Source organism: Hippopotamus amphibius, chromosome 6 (assembly GCF_030028045.1).
Source record: "Hippopotamus amphibius kiboko isolate mHipAmp2 chromosome 6, mHipAmp2.hap2, whole genome shotgun sequence".
NCBI lineage: Eukaryota > Metazoa > Chordata > Mammalia > Artiodactyla > Hippopotamidae > Hippopotamus > Hippopotamus amphibius.
In genome coordinates, this window is record NC_080191.1 from 67,796,164 (window position 1) to 67,813,195 (window position 17,032).

Sequence of the window (17,032 nt, forward strand, 5' to 3'; positions counted from 1 at the left end):
GATAGCAGGAGAGAGTCCTGGGAGGGAGGGGATATGGGGATATATGTATAAATACAGCTGATTCACTTTGGTGTACCTCAAAAATTGGCACAACAGTGTAAAGCAATTATATTTCAACAAAGAGCTTAAAAAAATCTGTTGAACAACAATAAAAAAAAAGTGATAGGCAAAAAAATAAAATAAAATAAAATAGGTTAGATGCTTCTTATAATGATTGCAGATTGCAATTACGCTGGGCAGGAGACACTATGCCAAAAGGTTTGGAATCAACCCCTCATTGCCTTGGTGATTCAGACCTTTTTAATTGTGTTACAGTAGACCAGAGAGACTCCCATCTCCCAAAGAGTATTCAGTTTTGGTATGGAAGCCGCTTTTCAGTCATTGCTGAAGTTTTCCTTTGAGATAATTTATATACTCTACACAGCCAAGTGAAGAAAGAAAAGACAGAGTTCATAGCTGATAGGCGTCAAGGAACAAAGTTCTAGTTTTACCATCTAACCTGCCATAGACTCTGAGTTCATACCTGCCAGTCCCAATGTTACTCTGAACAAAATTACAGAATGTTGAGGAAGATGGTGTTTGTATGTTTTCTTACATGTGGAAATATTTTGCAAGACTGGATTCCAATGGATCTCTTCAAAATCACAACAAAACCTCAGTCTTAGACAAGATACACACATGTTCAGAAGAATTGAGTGCAAAAGAAAAAAATTATCATCTAAATGAAGAGAATTCATACTTGTGGCCCAGTGAAAAGAAGGAACCCAAAATTTCAGTGTGTGTTTTGGTTTGTTTCTTTTTTCTTTCTTTCTTTTTTTTTTTTTACCACTTGGACAAGCATGCAAACATGATATATCAAAACAAGAAGGGTGACTTTTGCAGCCATAATGGACAGAAACCATCAGAATACCAAAGATCCTGAATGACTTAATCTTGTAAGACTGAGCCATTTTCCTTCCTCTTCCGTTAAGTATCTTTGATAATGCACAGGTTTCTGAGAAAATTATATGGTCTGGTCCCATTTTTAAAGGACTCTTCTTCATTCTGAAGAAATGCTACAGTTATCATTCATAAACTATTATTTATCATCCATTTCTTAATGGTCATTTTTTAATTATGTGGTCAATTGAGCGTTGTTGAGTTCACTATAATTCTCAATGGCCTTTGAAGAGGCAAATGACCTGTCTTTCCCTCTTATTTTTCCTGTTGTGACCAAAGTAGTTGCATTAATACTATGTCATTGCGATAGTCATCTAATGTATAACAAAAAATTAAGTAGGAATTTCTGGAAGTGTCTAGAAGCTTTTTTACATAAGAAATTCCAGGGGTGGGAGAGAGACATAATTTTTAAATCACAAAGTTTGTGCTAAGGACATAATATATGCAAAAATATTAATAGAGCCTTTCTAATCTTCTTTTGACAAGTTCTACTGACAGTCATTTGAGAATTCTTATTTCTGCAGTATTCTTTGAAATTCAATAGAGGATTTGTTGAGGAGTCTGCAACAGGGAATAAAGAATGCTGACTTGAAATCTGTAATTCAAATGTACTTTCCTCTAAATCCTAAAATTCAGTCCAGCAGAATATAAGTCGAAAATGTAAAATGGAATAGTTTTCCTATTGCAGAGTGGTGTGGTTAACAGTACAGACTTTGAGGTCAGAGAGGCTTGGCTGTGTCACTCAGAAGTTGCAGATTGGGGCAAGTTACTCAAACACTCTGAATTTTAGTTTCCTTATTTGTAAAATGGAAACCAAAATGTCTACTTCCTCAGATTTTTTTAAAAATTAAATAACATAATTGCTTAGTCAACCTCAAGGCCAATGAACATAGGTATTATTATATTATTATATTATTATTATTATTATTATTATTATTATTATTATATACCTGGCAATATCTAGCTGGACAATGAAAGCGATAGATATTATAAATATTGTTATTACAGATATTGTTATTAAATATCTACCAATATCTGGCTAGATAATGTAAAAGACAAGATAATATTTCATTCACAATAGTCACATTTCATGACCTACATAAAGAAAAAGCTAAAAATACACCATTTCCCTGGAAAGGAAAACTGAATAATTTAAAGGTGTTGAATCATCCTAAATTGATTTATAGGCTCACTGACAGTCCCAAATCCATTTAAAATTTTTTTCAAAATTATCTTAAAATATATTTAGATGAATAAGCATGCAAAGTAAGTTTAAAAATGAAAAATAATAATTATGAGGAGGAATATATGTTCAAACATTAAAACATTAGAGTGCTACCAAAGTTTTTATAACAATACTAACACAAATTAAAATATATCATAAAAAAAACTTCTCAAATCAAAAAAAGAAAGAATTATTCATTAAAATGACTCTGGGGAAAATCATGGGCTTAGAGATCTTTATTTATAACCCATACCTTATACTATTTCATCAAATGCACACCAAATGAATTTAAGAATTAAATGTAAAATTCAAAATACAAAAAGAAAGCATAACATGAATATTTATCAAATTTCTGCAAGGAAGAAGCTTCCTATAATTAGAAATAGTGAAAGAAGTCTCTAGTAAACATACAAACAAAAGATATGAATAGGTAATTGCCCAAAGAGAAATTAATGCATGTGAGAAATGTGGAAAAGTCCAACATCATTAGAAGCCTTTAGAAATTTTTCAAAATGAAATGATTAGATCCAAGTAAATTCCATTTTCATCTCTCTACTTACTTCTTATGTCAAGAATAAAAATACTGAATGCTGGTAAGAAGGTATTAAAACAGGCACTCTCACTCTGGTAGTATAAACTGGTTTAAACCATTTTGTTAGTACTATATCAAAAGTCTTAAAATGACTGTTTTTCTCAGCCCAATAATTCCACTTGTAGAATTATTCTCCTTGAAGAAATTCCTACATGCAAAAGTTGTAATGTGCAAATGTACAATAATCACAAAAGTATTTAAAAAAGAAAATTGAAGATACCATAAATAGTAATGTGATTAAATATTATGGTATATGATTAAACTTTGGAAACATTAAAAATGTAAAATTTATAATGATGAGAGGAAATAATATAATATTTTTTAAAAACAAACAAAATAAAAAGCATAATAAATGTGCAAAAATGTTAACTGTTTTTGGATGGTGGAACTACTGGAATTTTTTGTATTTGTTTTTTAAATATATGTTCTGATTTGTCTATTATGAACATATTTAACTTTTATGATTAGAAAAAAAGTACTTTTGAAAACTCAGAAAGTAACATATTTGCTTTTATAACAATTCATGCTTTTCAGCCTATGTGAGAAATATACAAAATAATAAATGCCAATTCATATTTCTTCCCAGACCACATGCATAATTATAGATTCCTAGGTATCCAAGTAGAATGCTATTATATACATTTCAATAACCTTTGTTTAAAAAACATGATTTGTTTGTTTTAATTTAAGTAGATATAAATGAGTACCTGCAATTTATATTTATAACATTTTATAGATCATTTCAAAATTAAATGATGATAAATAAGATGACTAGAAAAAGAAGATACACAGAATTATGTCACATTTTAATTTTTATTAAAATTGATACCTATCTAATTTTTTTTTCCTTTTTTCATGCATGATCATTTTAGTGGTTCATGACAAGAAAAATTAAAATTGATGACTATGGAGAAGATGTTGAATTTTGCAAATTATTATTAAAATATAAAAGGTTTAAAATTATTATTGAGCAACAAAAAGCATCCAGTAAAGATTTTCAAAAACATCTGTAAAATAAAAAAAAAAAAAAAATGTGGGGAACTATTAACAGAGAAATGAGAGAACTGGAGCTATTCCACTGGGAATATTCCCAGATTGTAGCAAATATTACCATGCAGTAGCCTTCTGAGGGTAATTATGTTTGGAATATTTACATTTGGACTAAATGTGCACTGGAGGAAGATGCATTGTAATTAGTAGTGGATAAGCTTGCTAGGACACAACCTTGCTTCAAAAGCCAGCAAACATTAGATATCCAGAGAATGTCTTTTTTCTAAGTCAATTTTAATATTTTACAGGACAATTATTCATTTATGTGTCCCATTTGGCATGCAAAACTTTTTTCCAGAATGCTTCCAGGAGAAAAGTCACCCTGATTGCGGGGAGTTTGGAATTAATCAGGCTAGAATGGACAAACAATTATGTATATTATTTTGAACTTCACTGATTTAAGACATGATCATTCAAGTCTGACTGGGCTCTTGTTTTCCTTGGAATCATCAAGGGAGAAAATGTTTACAATGCAAATGAATATCATAAATGAGAATCTCCTAAAAGAGAAAACTAATTTAAACACGTCAGTGCATTGATTTGCTATGAGGGTCAAATGAGTTTCACTTGAATGAGCCATACCTGCAAGGAAGGAGACAGCATGGCATGAGGAATGAATAACAGATGAGAGGATGTGTGTGGAGTCTGCTGCTTTAACTCCTGCAGACAGCTCAGCTCTGGAGATGGGTGGACTGGAGAATCAGCATGGTTCCAAACAGGTCATCTACACACAGAAGGGTTCACCACTGTCAAATAGGCAATGGTGGAGGGTGTTGCAAATATAAGGATAGCACTACATCCTGGTGCCAACACCAGCCTTCCATGGTTGCATAACTATATAATATAAACGTGATTTTTAGAATCCTTTTTGAAAGGAGGAAGCAATTTATTTGAGGGTACTTAATTAACACCACAGAATATGTTAACCACATATATTCACTTTAAAAAAATGAAAAGCAACCCTCCTACACTGTTGGTGAGAATGTAAATTGATACAGCCACTATGGAGAACAGTATGGAGATTTCTTAAAAAACTAAAAATAGAGTTACCATATGATCCAGCAATCCCACTTCTGGGTATATACCTGGAGAAAGCTTTAATTCAAAAAGATCCATACACCCCAGTGTTCACAGCAGCACTGTTTACAATAGCCAAGGCATGGAAACAACTTAAATGTTCATCAACAATTGAATGTGGTGTATATACGCAATGGAATATTACTCAGCCATAAAAAAGAATGAAATAATGCCATTTGCAGCGACATAGATGAACCTAGAGATTATCATACTGAGTGAAGTAAGTCAGACAGACAAGGACAAATATATGATATTGCGGAAACTAAAAAGGATACAAATGAACTCATTTGCAAAACAGAAATAGACTCACAGTCACAGAAAACAAACTTACAGTTATCAAAGGGGAAAAGAGGGGATAAATTAGGAGTTTGGGATTAAAATATATACATTACTATATATAAAACAGATAACCAACAAAGACCAACTGTATAGTACAGGGAACTATACTCAGTATCCTGTAATAGCCTGTAATGAAAAAGAATCTAAAAAAGAACAGAGGATTTCCCTGGTGGCGCAGTGGTTAAGAATCGCCTGCCTATGCAGGGGGCACGGGTTTGATCCCTGGTCCCACATGCCTTGGAGCAACTAAGCCCATGCGCCACAATTACTGAGCCCAAGTGCCACAACTACTGAAGTCTGAGCACCTAGAGCCTGTGGTCCACAACAAGAGAAGCTGCCGCAATGAGAAGCCCGTGCGCCCCTGCTCACTGCAACTAGAGAAAGCCAGTGCACAGCAACAAAGACATAATGCAGCCAATTTAAAAAAAAAACGAATAGAGATATATACAAATATAACTGAGTCACTTTGCTGTATACTGGAAATTAACACAACATTGTAAATCAACTATACTTCAATAAAAATTAAAAATTAAAAAATGAAAACTCTACATAAGTTCTCTGTGAAATAAGAAACATCTCTAATTGACCTTTTGACCAATGGTGAGATAGCTATTGCTCAGCAAAATATTCCAAGAGCAAACTGAGGTGAATTTATAAGATGCATTCTTGGCACTTGGGGTGTATTTTTTTTTTTCTTTTTTTAAACAGCAAACATTTATTTCTCACAGTTCTGGAGGCTGGGAGGTCCAAGATCAAGGTGCTGGCAGTTTTTAATGTCTTTTGAGGACCCGCTTCCTGTTTTACGGGTGGCTGTCCTCTTGCTGAATCCTCGCTTGGCTGAGGGAGAGGAGAAGCAAGCCTCCTTCTCTATTCTGATGACCTACTTACCTCCCAAAGGCCCCCATCTCCAAATACCATTACATTGGGGCTTAGGGTTTTAACATGTGAATTTCAGGTGCAGGGAACATATTCGGTCCATAGCACATCCCTGCAACTATGAACTAGGTACCATTTTGATCCTCACCTGAGAGATGAGAAAGCCCAGCTTAGGGATGGTAACTAACTCACCCAAATTCACACCATCATTTGGCCACAGTGTTGGGGCTTGAACCCAGGCCTAGTTCCAGACCCTGCATCCTCTTCACAGCTTTATTTAATGTTTTCCATTGAGGGGCAAACCCCTCTTCTTCCTCCAAACAACCCACTTTAAAGCACCTCGTCTCAGATTATTTTTTGAGAATCTAATGAAACTCATGGACCTTCTCATCTGAATGCACATAAAATGTTATAACTATTGAAGCTGTGTCAGTTAGGAATGCCCAGTTATGAATGTCCAGTTCAATGTCAGTTTCTTCTCAGATGTTTCTCTCGGGGTGTCACCCTCACCTTACAGTCCCTGTTTCTTTTTACTTCTTTTTAAAGACATGGTAACAAGAAAATCTGAAGTTACATATGGGACTCTCGCAATATTTCTATCAGATGACACTGGTCTAGTCCCTTCTTCCTCTCGTATGTTCTTTGCTTCATGAAATGTGATGGATTGCGGTGCTATTCTGGACAAATCACTTCTTCCTCCCTGAGTCCCACTTTCTTCACCTTTGTGTGATGCAAACGTCAGCAAGTATCTTCTGGTTGACCCCACCTGGGTCCTACCGTAACTTGGGGTGTATTCTTAATTTAACTTTTTATTTTGAAAATGTTCAGGGACTTCCCTGGTGGTCCAGTGGTTAAGAATCCGTCTTGCAATGCAGGGGACATCAGTTTGATCCCTGGTTGGGGAACTAAGATCCCACATGCCGCAGGGCAACCAAGCCTGCATGATGCAACTACAGAGCCCACGTGCTCTGGAGCCTGCATGTCACAACTAGAGAAGAAATGCCTGAGCACTGCGATGAAGTCCTGCTTGCTGCAACAAAAGATCCCTCGTGCCACCAGCTAAGACCCGACACAGCTGAGAAATAAGTAAATATTAAAAAACAAAAACAAAAAAAGATCACTCATTCCTTTTAAAAGAAAAGAAAATGTTCAAACATATGGAAACATAAGACTAATATAATGTCTCCATGTATCTATCACCAAGTGAAAACAATTATCAATATTTTGGTGGCATGGACTTTGATTAGAATTGCCACTGCAGGGTAATTCTCTTTCACCTTATTATCTGGAATATCAAGCACAGTCATGACACATATATGAATGAGTGACTTAAGGAATAAATTTCAAATTAAAAGAAAGTAAAAGTTTTTAGTTTAGAAAATTATAACAGGAAAAAAGGGCTAAACCACTACTGGAAGAATACTGCACTCTAGTAAACAATTTGATATAAGAACTGGTAAGATGAAAGTATGAAATAGAGTAAATCACAATCCAACCATATACCCACCAAAACAAACAAACAGAAAAGTAGGCTGATCCACTTTCCAGGGCCCAGAATAAGTTGACATGTACCAACTTTCCAAAGAATAACAGAGAAGCTATTTTGAATCTGTAGAAGAAGGGCAAATTAGGAATGAGGGTTGGGATTGGTACAATAATAGTGTATTGCAAATGCAAAAAGGAAGCAAAAAGAATCAGGAGCACATAGAGATGACTGAGATAAATGGGAAAAGATGGTACTTTTAAGGAAAAGAAACAGGAAGAGCTCTGCCCAGTGAAAGGGCCCTGGAAGCAAAACAAGTATACTGAGTGCCAAGACCTTGGTCTCTAATGTCATTTCCAACAGAAAGGAAGGAACCAAGGCTTCTAAGAGGAATAGTTGCTTCCGGGGCCGGCATGTGGCTACCATGGGGAATCATACATCTATTCCCCTTGTTTTACCGACTAGCAAATGGAGACCCAGGGAAGTTATGTAACTTTTCTAAAATCATATACTTGTTCAGAGGCAAAAATCAAAACTAAATCTCCTGATTACTAGAAAGTTGCCTTTATACTATGCCACATTATTTATATGTGTGAATGTTTATATTTATATAATATTTACTTTATTTAGTTAATATTTTATGTTTTACATTTATATATTTTGTATTTACACTATTATATTTATTTAGTAAAAAAATACATTTAAAAATGAATACTATACTACAAGCTCCCTGAGAGCAGGGATATTTTTTTGATTCACTGACGTTTTCCCAGTGCCTAGAAAGGTAATGACATATGTTTGTTGCTTATGAAATATTTCTTGAACAAATGAATGTATAGGTAAACAGTTATAAGATATCAAAATCATTAGTTATGTGATATTTTAACTAAGCTGGTACTATATGAAGGCAAGTACTATATTTTGTTCACTGTCCTATCTTAGGCACCTAGAACTTGGGCTGATATATCTACTTGAATAACCTTTTGAAATAGCTATGAAATGGTGATTTATTTGTACCAAAAATTTTATTTTGACCAGAGGCAGCATGATGTGGTAGAAAGAGCACTAGTCTAGATGGGTGGTCTGGGTTAGACTCTCAACTCTGCAATTAACTGGCTTTGGAGCCTTGGATAAGTTCCTTCAGCTATCTGGGCAGTGCTAAAATGAAAGGTTGAACCCTAGTTCCAGTCTCCAATTCACCTGTAATACACTAATATTAATCTCCCCACACCTTTGCCACAAAAACAATATTAATAATTTTGCAAGATTCCAGATGTAACAGCTTATAACTCACTGATTTTCAAATGTATGACATTCTTGTTGCGAAAACCGTCATATCAGATAGGTTGCAAGGGAGCCAAGACATAAAGCTGAGTTACAACCGCTCTGAGCAATTTTCATCATCTAGATCACAGAGGTAAAATGCTGAAAAACAGACACCTTGACAGTGGCATAAAATAGATCTAATAGCAAAATTTTTTAGCCCCTGAAGTTAAATGTGAAATGTATCTAAACAGATATTTCTTTCAATTTCATATAGAACATGAAGAGTTATATAATGTCACTTAAGCGTGGAGCAGGGTGCCTAACATAATGAAATAGAGCGAGACCCTGTGGTCCTTCCTCCCCATGCATTTTGTCTGTAGAAAAACTTTAGCCAGAGAATAAATTTTATCAGAGAAGTGAGAAAATGCAGAAGCAAAGGAAAGCAGTCAAACAGGACAAAATAATAATAATTGAGTCATTAACAAAGTCAAGGACTTTTAGTTCCTTTTCAAGGGCTATAGATAATATTTTGAGCCATATTCTTTGAGCTGTCTTATAGATATTGAAACTCCCACCAGGTGGAAGAAGTTAACTACAAGGTGATCAGACTGTAGCCATGACATAAGCTGCCACAGTTCTGAGAACTGGCCTCAAAGAAATGGGAATAAACGGACCCTGGAACTGAAGACTGACTGTACTTAAAACAATCATGATGACACTGGTCAGACCACTGATGACCAATTTCTAGATGACTGTCGGAGCTGACTGTGTTATATCTGTATGTAGCTCCCTCCCTCTGCCTATAAAATCTCTTGCCCACTGATTGTCAGGGGTGGGGAATCAGCCTTTGGACATGAGTCCCCCCAGTTGCCGGCCTCCGAAATAAAGCAAACTTTCCTTTACATGAACCTTGCCTCTTTATTGGCTTTAGAGTGCAAGCAGCCAGACTCCACTTTCGGTAACAGTAACAGGTCAACTACCATCACTGGCTAAACCATTTTCTGCATAAAACTGACCACAATAAACTTTCCTTAGTCATTGGTTCCCCTTCTACCTAGCTACGTAAAATCCATCTTAGCCAACAGAATCTATTTTTTCCAGGATCTCCACTGGTGTGTTTATTGCTTTCCTGCACTGCCTATCACCCACCCCTACTCCCGATCTGAATTGTCTTGAATGGAAATATATTAATGATTCATTTTATTATTTGTTGTTTGTGAATTAACTCGAAATTTTATCATATTTAGAATGTGATGACAAGATGAAGTCTGAAAGGCAAGATATGTCAACTCTTAAGAATTCCTTTTTCTTTTCACTCTTCTCTTTATGATTTTTAAGATTTCTTCTATCAGGGTAAGCAAATAGGTTGGAATTCAGAGTTGACATTGGAAAAAATAAGCTAAGTTCTATTTTGAAGCTTGATACATGCAAGGTTGAATGGTGGTGATATGAAGAAAAGGCAAAATCACAAGTTTTCAGAGTAGGTTATAATGTTTACTCCTCCATAACTTTCAATACAACATTCCCTCTTTTTGCAATAAATTTCCTTCCCACTTGTCTATCTGTAAAATCCTGTGTATCCAAAACCAAGCTTAGGCATTACCATCTGTTACAGATTGTTTAGAAAATTTCTCTCCTTACACCCGATGATCACCTCCCACACTGACTTTTGGCTCAGCCAAGTAACTTGCTTGGCCAATGAGAATAACAAATGTGACACAAGCCAAGACTTGAAAAGCAGCTATGCATTGAAACTCACTTTCTCTTTCTGTTTTGGGAACTCAGCAACCACGTCAAGAAGCCTAGGCTTCCCTGCTACATGTGGGAGACATGTAACCCAACTGTCCCTGTTGCTCCCATCACCCACCGTATATGTGAGTGAGGCCATTCCCAAACAACCAGACCCCAGTGACACACCAGCCGAACCTAGCCACATGACTGAGTGCAGGTGAGACCATCCAGGTATGTCCAGCCAAAACTGCCAGTCTGCAGATTTGTGAGCCAGTAACTGATTATGCTTTTAAGGGGCTACATTTTGGAGTGGTTCATCACAAGCAAAAATGAAATGATAGAAAAAAAATTTTTTAATTGCAACATATTCTTTAATGACTACTTTTTAGAAAAATTTGTTTCTGTAACTGGGGCATTGCTATAACAAATATCTAAAATGTGTGACAGTGACTTTAGGGGTAGGCAGCCAGCAGAAACTGGAAAAGCTGTGGACCAAGGCTATTAGCGAAGACTGGAAGTGTATAGCAAGACAGCTGTTAGCAAAGGCCGGAAACAATGTTGAACCAACTATTAGTGAAGGCCAGAAAGAATAAGTAAACTGCCACAGCAGGCTGAAAAAGTGGCGCCCCATTAGTATAGTAGTGCAACAATTCACAGCTGTCACCTGTGGTACTTTGGAAGATAACAAATATACCTAATAAACTTGTGGAGCTGTTATTGAGATTTCCAGGCAGGGCCAACTGGTTTCTGCTAGCTGTCTATTAGAAAGTACTGTAAGTCTGGAAGAGAGTGGATATATGTATATGCATGGCTGATTCACTGTGCTGTACAGCAGAAACTAACACAACACTGCAAATCAACTACACTCCAATATAAAATTAATTTTAAAAAAAGTATTGTAAGAGAGAGGTGTGCTAAAGAAGGAACTGCTCAATTTGTAAACAGAATTTAGAAGACAATGACCTTCGTGCCCAGCAGGAGAAACTTTAAGAACATAAAACTGCATTATATTTTATTCAATTTTTAGTTTTTTATTCAACATTAATTTGTATGTCCCTTGAGTTTGCAAATTCTTTTACTAATTCTGCCATGATGTTTTACTAGCAAAAGTGAATCTCTGAGGTTACAGACGAGCTCATCAAAGCTAAGAAATGTACTCAATCATACAGCACGTAGTAAAGGCAGGATTCGATCTCGAGCTGTCTGGATTCAAAATTAGTACTCTTTTCTTCTTCCCCGTTTCCCCATTTCAATAAAGAGAGCCTTTCAATCGATGAGTTATTTAATTTAAAATAAAAAGTATCCTACTTTTTCATTTTTAATGGTTCTCAAAAAATACACAAGAGTTTCACAGGACTGAATCCTTTTAATATTCAAGATGGGTGATAGAATAATACATTATGTATGAAGGGCTAGAATATGCTTTCCACTTTTGTAATTATAATAGAGAGGAAATTACTGTGCCCCTATAGTTGTGCTGTTGAAGGCGGACTCTCTTTGATATTTGACCCATCATGCTCCCCTGGTATATCACCTGCTGTTTCTGTCTTAGCGTCTTCCTCTTTTTCTGGATAAGCTTTTTCGCTCTCTCTCTTTTTTTTTTAATTTGGAAAATTCCCATTTAGATTAATGAAATGGAATTTTCCCTGGCAGGAGAACAAGGAAGAAATGGATGTTCAACAACAGGAGGATATAACATTAAACCTACTTAGGAAGGGAGGAATACGTTCAGTGAAGATAATTGCTCCCTTTTTTTTTTTCCCCTCCACAAAGAGAACTCTATTCTTGGAACAGTTTACATGTTATTTTCCCTGGAATCAGGGAACACATAATAAATTTCTTTAAGTCTTTTATCCTTTGAATGTCCTCATAATCTCCATTCTCTTGGGATTTGGAAATGAGAAAATTCTCCATTTTTTAAAAACATGACTACAACAATAATTAAGCCTCCTACAAGGACCTTTATGTGTGGCAGAAGAAACTTCAAGCATATAAAACTGCACTGTATTTTATTTAAATTTTAGAATTTTATATATTCAACATTAGTTTGTACTTTCTATGAGTTTGCAAATTATGTGTCTTCTACTACTTCTGCCATGATGTTTGATTTAAAAGTGAAAGCTCATCAAATGCAGTTGTTTTGTCATGTATCAAACATCTCAAATATTGTCAAAAAAAGAGAACTGGAGCATAACCTCACAGTTTATCATATTATTTGGTATCATTATAATGCATGGTTTCTCAATAGAGGCACTATTTAGTAGCACTGAGGGCAGAAAGATAATTCCCTGTGTGAGACTGCTCTGAGTACTCCAATAGTTTATCACGTCTGGTCCCAACACATTAAATGGCTGCAGGATCCCAGAGTCACCATGATAAACAAAAATGCCTGCACACATTTACAATTACCCTTTGGGGGTGTGGTATTGTTCCTAACTGAGGGAAGATTCATTGATACAGTGCAAGTTTGAGACATCCTAAACTCTCTCCTCCTCCCCTCTACATCTCTCCCAATGAACTATAACAGTCTCCAGGGGACACCTCACTTGTGCTCATGAAATACACCTCTCCTCTTCCACATGGCAGCTGCTAATTTCCTTCTTCCTGCTTCAACTTTCTGCAGTGCTGTCCATCTCATCATTGTTGGTGCTTTTTCCTGCAACGGCTCTTTCCAGGTATACACTGGTCTGCTGGCTTCTCGGAACCTGCGCGTTTCCCCACATTCCAACAGTTACTTGTGAACTAAAATAATGTCTGTCATATCAGTAAACAAAGGATGTTGCAGCCATCAAGCCACCACATATAGCCGCCCCAATGGTGAGCCCAGAGGGAACTCAGGATGGAGACAGGATTTGCCCCCCATCTAGCAGTCGGCTGCTGCAGCCACCCTGACAGTGCACCCTGAAGAGATTCAGGATGAGAAAGCACAGGATACTGGTCCCAGACAGCTGAGGTGCATTGCAAAGGAAGGATTTCAGTGAGCCCAGACTCTGACATCTTCCCGTATATAGAAAAGCGCTAAATTCCTTAACTTGAGACGTCTGGTTTTCTTTTCATAATAGTAATCTTTTGATGTTCTGACTACCTGGTCTTTTGTTGCAAAAATTCTTATATATCCTAGCTTCCCTCTTGCCACTTTGGAACAGTTTCTCAGCATTATCTGACATGCTGTGTCCTGGGCTTGAAGTTCTCAAAATGTCCACCAATTAAAACATAACTCTCAACTTTTGAGTTGTACATTTTTTTCAGTCGACACAGTATTGAGATGAGTGGTATGCCATGGTCAGTTTCAGGGGGAGGAGGATGGAGCTGAGGGCTCTAGCCTTTCATCCCAGAACTATGCTCAGTGCTCTCTTCTCTCAGAATGAGTAACTTCCCAAGAACATCTCAGTGCCTGTCGGATTCTGGATTCCACAAGAGCAGGGACAATACCTGGCTTATTGCCAGAGTTAAATATTTAGAACTTGGATTTATCTTGAATTTGAGTACGTATTAAACTTTCTGAATTAAGCAGCAGCCTCTGCTAGACCTCTAGGTAAAAGTGTCCCATCCAAACAGAGCCCTATTTAAATTCTCAAGCTGAGAGACTCCTCTATGATTTTGGCTTTTAAAAACTTGTTTGAAATCTTAACTGTGAGCTCATCCCATGCTTCCTTCCAATTGCTCATTCTCTCCTACCGTCCCAAACTCAGTATGTCCAGAAGAGAAGTATTATCTTTCTGGTTAAACCTGCTAGAAAGTCTTTCCAATTTAAATTTGTGGAGGAGGGGAGAGGAATCAGTAGTATGAGAGCAAGTCAAAAATTATCTGCACTCTGGTTATATTAAAACTTCTGTTGGCCGCACTGTCTTATTAGCGCTTTCCGTCCAAGGCTACTGTCTCCCCAGTCACTGCTGTGCAGGTGTGAAGATGTCAATCAGTTCATTTGTAACTGCAGTGCCAGCAGAAATGGATGCCCCCCTTGTGATGTGCACGAATGAAGAGCTGCATGCAGTGATTTGTTTTTTGTGGTCTGAGGGTGTACTCGGTGCCATTATTTATCGAAGACTGCACACAGTATGATGAAAGTGTTTTGTCGCAAAGAAGTGTGTATGAATGGTTAAAGATGCTTATTGAAGAGCTGAAGCCTAAACTTTGGAATAATGGCAGAGGACTGCTATCCAAGGGCATGGTGATCTTGCATGACAATGCACATCCACAGGCTTCTGCCCACACTGTCAACACTCTGCAAAAACTTTGTTTTGAGGTGTTAAAGCATCCTCCCTATAGTCCTGATCTTGCTCCCTCAGATTTTCACCTGTTTGGTCCCCTGAAAGCAGCCCTACGAGGATGAAGATTGACTTCTGATGAAGAAGTGAAGGCAGTGGTACATTCGTGGCTCTCAGCTCAGACTAAAACATTTTTTAATGAGGGAATACGAAAGCTTGTTGACAGATGGACAAAGTGTATTCAAAAGCAAGGAGATTATGTCAAAAAATGATGTATTTGTCTTTTCTAAAAGTTAACTAAAATAAATTCTACAGCCAGAGTATGGATAATCTTTGACTCACCCTCATATAATCATATTCATGAAAAACTTGGAGGTAATCTTTGACTCTTCCCTTTCTTATTTTTATTAGATGCTAATTATATGTTAGTAATTCCTTAGTGACCTAATATGTCACTAATTTCAGTGATTCCTTTATAAATATTTTCTTAACTCGCCAATTACATTCTTTTCACATTTTTCCAGACCGTTGTTGCCTTCAAACTGGATTAATCAACTACCTTACGACTCAGTTTCTCCTTGATTTATTCTGCCCTTTACCCTATCAAGTGAATTTTCCATCAGACCACCATATACACCTCTGTACCTACTTGGTCAAATATTCCTTTTGTGTGTGTGTGTGTGTGTGTGTGTGTGTGTGTGTGTGTGTGTGTTTCTGTGTGGCTTGTGGGGTCTTAGTTCCCTGACCAGGGTTTGAACCTGGGCCGCCGGCATTGGAAGCGCAGAGTTCTAACCACCAGGCCACCAGGGAATTCCCCAAATATTCCTGATGTCACTCATTTTACAAATATTTATTGGACGTCTATTATGTACCAGACCTTGCTCTTCCTTTCCTTATTTTGAAAAACTTCTACTTATTTAATGTGAAGTTTATCCTGATTACTTTAACCCACATAGTTTTCTCCTTCCTCTAAACTCTTATTCCACAATAGATCATAGTCAGAACTACAGAGATTGGGATTTTATTGATAATCAATTGTTTTCACAATCAATTATAAATCCTTGGAAGATCTAAATCATATTTTACTCGATTTACATATTTTTATATTATCTGGAACAGGGTGAGGTACATTATGATTGCTTATGAATAAATACTTGTTCACAATTTTTATTGAAAGCTTAGATTCTCCCAAGATAGGTCTGATTCAAAAATGAGCTACCTGGGATAGAACATATAAAATCTCCATTCATTGATCTTGGTTGGTTTCCTATAGGCTGTGATGTTTCATGTTTTTAAACAAAATAAAATCTTGCTAATTAAATTTTTAGGATGGGTGTTACTGAGTTAACTTATTCCTAATCTCTCAGCACTTCTTTAAAATGATTTAACACTTATCTGTGCAGACTCAGTCTATGTTATAGAAAAATTATAATTAACGAAAGTACACCTGCAGAAAAAGTTTATTAAATTGCTTTCCTGAAATGTGATGAGCGAATTTAAAATTTACACAGAAGAGTAAAAGAAAGAATAGCCACGGAGAAAAGAGAACAGTCAATACACTATTGAAGAAAAAGTGTGCATAGACGAATGAAGAGAATTTACCCACCAGATTTTGAGGACTGTTTAAAATTTCACAAGTGTGTTAGTGGTGCAGAGATAGACAAATATATCAATGCAACAAAAATAGGAACCAAACCTCAGAGACAGACCCTCGCATATGTATATGAAAGAAGTCAGAGCTGCAATTTTAGAGCAATGTGGAAGGAATGGGCGACTTAATAAATAATGTCTGGATAGTTTGCTTTCTATACGGACCTGCATTATAACCAAAAAGTAAATTTATGATAGATTAAATACAGATAAATTTCTAAATTTTCTGAAGAAAATACAGATTATCTTTGCAAACGTGTCACAAAACGTATTTCTTAAGACCAAAAAAACCCAGATGAACCTGTAAAGTAAAGCAGATAAATACAAGTCTCTTAAAACAAGAGACCTATATATAGCTATAAAACTTCAGTTTAAAAAAATAAACCCGTGCAAACCAGTAGAAAAATGAACAAAAAACATGGGTACCCGTTTCATAGAAGAGGAAAAGCCAATATTGAGTAAACATACAAAAAGATGTCCAACTTCACTTGTAATCAGGAAAAGGCTGAAATATCATTTTGCACCCAAAATACTGGCCACAATTTTAAAGCCTGATAGATCAATGTGCTTGTGAGTATGAGGGAAAACAGAACTTC